Below are 7303 nucleotides of genomic sequence, written 5' to 3'. Positions count from 1 at the left end.
CAGGATAAGAAGGGTCAGTGGGGTCGCAAATGTGCTCAGTCAGATATTTAATTTGGAAAATTACTGATACTTGCTTGTGCGAGCAGGAATACTTCAAAACTCATACCAACTGCTTGGATGGGACTCACAACCTTCTGGTCAGCACTCTACAATGGAGATCCTTTTTGGGACCTGCAGATTTCAGGAAACCTTCTCTTAACCTGGGAATGGGAGTCGTGCTCTCCACTGGAGCCACCTCCTCTGAGGAGAAAGGGAGGGCCAGAAGGGGGAAGAGGCCAGGAGTGCACATTCAGCCTCCAGGGGAGCCATCTTTGGGAGGAGAGATGCAGGCACAAGGGACGGAGGGTCAACAGGAAGTCCAAGGTGGAAGGGGCTGCAGAAGATACCACTATCCTGCTGCCAGTGTTTACAGGCGGTGAAGCAGCTACCTCAATATGTCTAAGGTGCAGTGCCAAAGGAGGTTTCGTCTCTCAAGTGAGACAGTCAACTCTATCTTTCAGATGATAGGCCCTGAGATCTCCACTAACTGTGTGGATGGGCACCCAATGCCAGTGGCTCTAAAGGTCACAGCTGCCCTCAACTTCTATGCCTCTGGCTCTTTCCAGGGCTCGGTGAGTGATCTTTGTGGTAACTCCCAATCAGCTGTCCACACTTGTGTCAAGCAGGTGACAGATGCTCTGTTCAGACATGCAATGACGTTCATCCACTACCACTGGGACCAGGTCAGCCAGACAGAGTGAGCCAGAGGCTTTGCAGTGATTGCTGGCTTCCCCCGTGTCCAGGGTGCAATTGACTGCACATATGTGGCCATCAAGGCGCCGGTGGGTGAGCCCAGTGCCTTTGTCAACAGGAAGGGTTCCACTCCATGAACGTGCAGATAGTGTGTGATCACAGGATGCTGATTCTACAAATCTGTGCAAGGTACCCAGGCATCTCCCACGGCGCCTACATTCGCTATAGTCCAACCTGACTCCAGTGGCATTCTGCGGTTTTCCTATAGCCCATACTGACTCCAGTGGCTCTGTACAGTTTCCCTATAGCCCACAATAACTCCAGTGGCTCTCTACGTTTTCCCTATATCCCACACTGTCTCCAGTGGCTCTCTACGGTTTCCCTATTGCCCATACTGACTCCAGTGGCTCTCTCCGGTTTCCCTATAGACTGCGATTGAATCCAGTGGCGCTCTACGGTTTAACTACAGTCCACAATGACTCCAGTGGCTCTCTACAGTTTCCCTATAGCCCACACTGACTCCAGTGGTTCTCTACGGTTTCCCTATAGCCCCCAGTGTCTCCAGTGGCTCTCTACAATTTCCCTATAGCACACACTGACTCCAGTGGCTCTCTACAATTTCCCTATAGCCCACACTAACTCCTGTGCCTCTCTACGGTTTCCCTATAGTCCACACTGACTCCAGTGGCATTCTGCGGTTTCCCTATAGCCCACACTGCCTACATCCTCAGACACTGCCAGGTGCCAGGGATCTTCAGTGCTCCAGCCCGGCTGGATGGATGGCTGCTGGGTGAAGAGGGCTATCTCCTCAAAAGGTTTCTCATGACCCCTCTCTGCTATCCAAGAACAGAAGCTGAGCAGTGGTACACTAGGAACAATGCCTCCACAAGGGCTGTGATGGAGAGAATCTTCGGCCCTCTCACGATGCGCTTCCGATGCCCGGACCATTCAGGGGGCACATTCCAGTACCCCCCAGATCGTGTCTCGGTGATAGTGGCTGAATGCTGCGCTCTCCACAATCTTGCGATGGAAAGGGGGGACACTGTGGATGAAGATGTAGACGCAGTTCCTGCGGCTGCACACGATAAGTCCAGCAGTGAGTCTGGGGATGAGCAGGCACAAGGAAATGCTGAGGGGGCAGACACTGACCAGGCAGGGAGGCAGAGACACTCGGGAGGCTTTAATCCAATGAACCTTCAGCTAGAACACCACAGATGGACCTCCAACAAAAGCCTGTGCTGCAGGCTCCATACTCGATACCTGAGTACTAAATCTGCCTGGACAGGAACATTAACTCAGGGCCGTGTCAATGAAGCTCAGTGTGACACAGCTCACTCAGAACATCATGGGTAACCATCCACCTGCAGAGGAATAGAGGCACCCTCAGCCATGGTCACATGTCTAAATTTAATGATATAATAAAATGACCATAATGAAACAAAATGACAAAGGTGTTAAACAGCACTCCAACTAGTCATGACCTCATTGCGGGGCAACACAAAATCACCAGTGAGAAACCCATGGTGTGTCTAAGTTGCCTTAAATTTATGCTTTCAGGTGCTATGTCTAGGTGCTGACCCCTCGCTGGCCCTGGCATCTGAGACAGCCTGCTCACTCTGCTGTCCTGTTGGCCTCAATGACCTTGGAAGCCGTCCTCTTGCCCATGGAGCCTGTGCTGGCCCCATCTGGGAGGGAGCGGCCAGTTCCACAGCTGGCATCTCCCCAGTCATCGCAGTCTCATCGGATGCAATGGTCACTGGCAGAGGGGCAGAGGAGCTGCCGTCCTCATCCGGAGCACCCTGAGAGGAGCCCGCAGAGACGACAGGCAGCTGCTGCACCGACGTGAGGTCACATTGGACCTCCCTGGTCACCGTAGATGGACGGGTACCGAGCTGGGAAACTTGGTGCCCACACCATCTCCCACACTGGCACTGATCAGCTGAGGTCAATGCCAATGTGAGGGCTTGCTGGTCAGAGCACATTCCCAGGAAGCCCTGATTGGTCTCCTGGAGGATCCTCTCCATGAGAGTCGCCACTCTCTCCATGGAGAAAGAATGGCGCTCTGCCATGAGGCTCATTGCATTGGCAAGGGTCCGCCTGGACTCCTTCACTATGGAGACCAAGCCAGGCATAACCTCATGTATCTCCGCCAGATCTTCCCTCACACCCTGCTGGACTTCCAGTGTTTGCTGACTCATGGACGACTCCAGAGGCCTATCATCAGCCACCGACTGAGCATGTGCCTGGTCCCCTGCAGTCCTCTGACTGCTGGCATCATGGGCACTCTCTGTTTCCACCAGCTCCTCCAGCGACTGTGAAGTGCCCTCACCACTGTGCCCCGGGACACTAACTGGTGATGTAATTCCCACCGAGGTGCTAGTATCTGTGCTGGTGCCTGCCTGGCAGAGATGGTGTGAAATTGGTGGGACTTCAGGCCCCTCAGGTGTGAGAGGGGGCCCCTGTACCTCCTCCTCCTGGCCCTGATCTACTGATGCTGAAAGGAAGAACAACGACATTTGATTTAGTTAACGTGAAGACAATGTCAATGTGCATCCCTGTCCCCCAGATCATTATGCGCTCATCCTTCCATAAGCAATGGTCAAGCCATGTTGCAAATTTCAACCTCTGAACATTCAGCACTGCCATGGCTGCTGGGACACTAATGGTGACCTCAGTGCTGGGCTAACATACCTGCCCGTGTCACTCCAGCCTCACCAACACCGATGGACCAGGGCACATGGCGCCTCTCCAGATCGAGGGCCTCCTGCTCGAACCTGATAATGATGGCCAACTGGGCCGACCCTCCACCAGTCCTCAACTGCTCGGCGACATTATCAGCATTCTTCTCCTGAAAAGGAGAAAAGAGCATTGATTAGTGCAACTTGTACCTGGAATCTCTTCGCTGCCATCCCACACCAACCAGACTAGAACATTGCAGAGCTCCAGTGCCTCCTCACCCCACAGCTGCCGCACACTTGCACAAAGATGCCAGGCCTGTTCCACCCCACCGACCTTGGCCAAACGCAGCCTATGTCACATTTGGCACGACATGGTCTAACCTTGCAAAGCAAGGAGGCACAAGTACATGGAACACAAAGGGTAGCAGATGGATTGTTGCCCCGCCACCTGGAAGCTCCCCTCCCAGCATGTCAGCTCCCTGACTTTGACATGTTGTGCAGTTCCAGCCCTAAGCCGAGGTGCAGATCCTCCAGGTTGCCCCGAAAACAGTAATGTGGGTCTCACTGTACCACATGCTGCAGGTGCAGAACCCATCTGATCACCACCCTCTCAGGGTGACTTCGGCATGGCCAATATTTGCTGGCCCAGCAAACTTAAGAAGAATCATTACAATTGCAGGCTGATTCTGCGCTGCTAGAGAAGCGGCGGGAAGAGATGCAGACGGCAGCAAACTGCTCCCTCCCGCACCGAGCAGGAGTGGCCGTTTGGACAGGGGAAGAGGGCAGTGCGGACCTGATCGCGGGTGGTGATCCCACACATGCAGAAAATTTTGCCCTAATTGTTGATAAACATGACTCAAGTCAAGCTTTGTTTACATTTTCCCTCCTGCCAGCTTGGCATACAGGTCTTCGATTTTTGGAATGGGTTGCCTGTCTAGCTTGGCTACTTTATTAACCATCAGTTTGTAGTCTCAAAAATTCAGATGCTTTGGTCAGGCTTAAGGATGGGGGCTATGTGTGCTGCCCATTCTGAGAACCGAACAAGTTGTATAATGCCCAGTTTCTCTAGTCTGTTCAGTTCAATGTCGACTTTTTCTCACAGGCCATAGGGCACCGGTCTCACCTTCATGAAGCAAAGGATTGCATCCGGATCCACATGAATCTTGGCCTGTAGGCCTTGGATTTCCCCCAGTTTGTCCTTAAAGGTGGTGGCTTACTTTGTAAGTAGCTCTGGGAGCCCACTTACTCTCAACTGAAAAATTTCAGCACATTCTAACTTCATCTCCTTTAACCAATTTTGACCCAAAAGGCTTGGCCCATCACCTGCTACCACCAGCAAGGGGTAGCTTTGCCAATTGGCTTCTATAATGGACAATTGCTCTGCTTATGCCTTTTACATGAATGTCTTCACCCATATATGTTTTTAGTTTGACGGCTGTTTCTTCTAAACAATTGATGTTCACCATTATTCAAATATCTGAAGGTATGTTCCCCAATTACTGTAGTGGAAGCTCCTGTGTCCACTTCCATTCTAACAGGTTTGCCATTTACTTTCACTGTGACTAATATTGGTTCCGTCTTTCCAACTTTTAGGTTAAACAACAAATAAATGTCTGAATTTGTTGTTTCAGGCTCCCTTACATTATAGATTTCCTTGGGCTTCTTCTTTTGTTTACAAGCCTGTTTGGACTTTGCCTTGCATTGCCTCTTCATATGTCCATTTCTGTAACAATAGTGACATTTGATTTTTTTTAAACTGACAATCGCTAAAAGACTGATTGTTTCCACCTCTATTAAAGTTATTTTTCTTTATTCTTCGGTTAGCTGAGCTGTTTCCTGTTTCTTGGCAGAGTCTCACTTTTTTGCGCCTCTTTCGGCTGAGGTGTCCCACCCCAAGTGGAGGATGGCGCCATTTTGCGCACCCTCTATTGCTTGTGAATCTCTTACTGCACTTTCCATGACCAGTGCTATCTCTAGTGCCCTTTTGAAATCCAGATTCGCTTCGGACAATAATCTTTTCTGAATAGTGTCCTCTTTCACACCACACACCAAACAATCTCTGAGCATGTTGTTCAGAGTCATACCGAACTCACAATGTTCGGTTAGCTGCTTAAAATTTGCCATGTAACATGCAGTTATCTTACCTGGGGCTCTATTGCGTGAATTGAACCTGAACCGCTGCATCATGACAGAAGGCTTTTGTTGAAAGTGACCCTTCACGAGGTCCACCAATTCATCAAACTTCTTCAAATCTGTGGCCATGGGTGTCGTCAACTTTGATTCAGACAGTAGGTTTTGCTCCCACAAGTACTCAAGAGGATCGCTTGCCTCTTCTCTTCCCCCATAATTTTGTTCACTTGAAAAAAGAATGTGAGGCGTTCTATGTATTGAGACCAATTGTCTGCGGATGGTTCAAAAGGATCAATTCTCCCAAATTGTGGCATTTTGAGAGAGGATAACTGCTTCAATTCTAATGGAGCTTACTACTTATAATCACTGGGTAAGGTACAGTACAATTTATTTTTAACTTGATTTCTTCTGTTCAACCCTGTTTTATCCTCGTCACCAGTTTGTTGTGGGGTGGCTGAGTTGTACTATTAATGATAGAGTTGATGTGCAGACCGTTCTTTGGTGGAAACATTACGCTTATTTACAATATACTCAGCAGCAACTATGCCTGTGCTCTCAACTCCAACTCTATCTCTACATTGACTGATGACGTAACCCATGCTACATTCCTCTTGGTACTGCAGATCATGTGACCTTGCCTAACAAGTGTTATTCTTAAAGGTACATTACACACTAAATAAAACCATAATTACTACACAAGTTTACTTTCATATTTTATTTTTTCCACTCTTAATCAATCTCCTTGTCCTCTTTTACTAAATTCTAAACTGCCCCCAATCCTCAGCACTGCTACTTTTTCCAGCAACTTTATATGACTCTGGACCTAATACTACCCTTAATTTCTTTTTTCAGTCATGGTTTAGCTGCTTTTCATGTTGTGGTTCTGTGCCAGAAAGGAATATATAACTGCTGCAATGCATACATTCATTCCTTAACTATTAGACATTGTCTATCCACCATCATGCCTTTTAAAGAAGTTCCTCAATCTATCTTAGCCAACTCACGCTTCATATCTTCGTAGTTTCCTTTGATTAGGTCTGGGACCCTAGTTTTGGATTGGACTACTTCACTTTCCATCCTATAAAGTATGCTATAATATTATGGTCAAAAGACCCTGCACAACAGGATTATTAATTAATCCCTTGTCATTGCATAATATCAAATCTAGGATAGTCTGTTCCTTAGTTGGTTCCTCGATGTACTGGTCTTAAAAAAAATCTTTTACACACTCCAGGAATTCATCTGCCACAGAATTTTATTGCTAATCTGGTTTGTCCAGTCTCTAAGTAGATTAATGTCACCCACGAGTACCCTTGTTACATACATCTCTGATTCCCTGTTTAATGCTGTCCTCTACCTTACCACTACTGTTTGGAGGCCTATAGACAACTCCCACTAATGTTTTCCACCCCATGTTGCTTCTGAGCTCCACCCAGACTGATTCTACATTTAGATTTTCGGAGGCAATATCCTTTCTCACTATGCACAAATTTCATCCTTAACTAACAATGCCACCCCACCTCCTTTTCCTCTTTAGCCTAACCTTCCTAAATACCGAGTACCCTTGGATATTCAGTTCCCAGCCTTGGTCATCTTGCAGCCATGTCTCCATAATCACAAGCATATCGTACCCATTTACATCTATTTGTACTGTTAGTTCGTCTACCTTATTGTTAATGCTCCGTGCATTCATATACAGTGCCTTTAGACTTGCCTTTTTAATATTTTTACACATCATTTTTCATATTATAGCCCTATTTTCT

The sequence above is a fragment of the Carcharodon carcharias genome, chromosome 14 (genome assembly GCF_017639515.1).
Source record: "Carcharodon carcharias isolate sCarCar2 chromosome 14, sCarCar2.pri, whole genome shotgun sequence".
NCBI lineage: Eukaryota > Metazoa > Chordata > Chondrichthyes > Lamniformes > Lamnidae > Carcharodon > Carcharodon carcharias.
The sequence above is the reverse complement of the archived record's forward strand: the minus strand, read 5'-3'. Positions refer to the sequence as shown.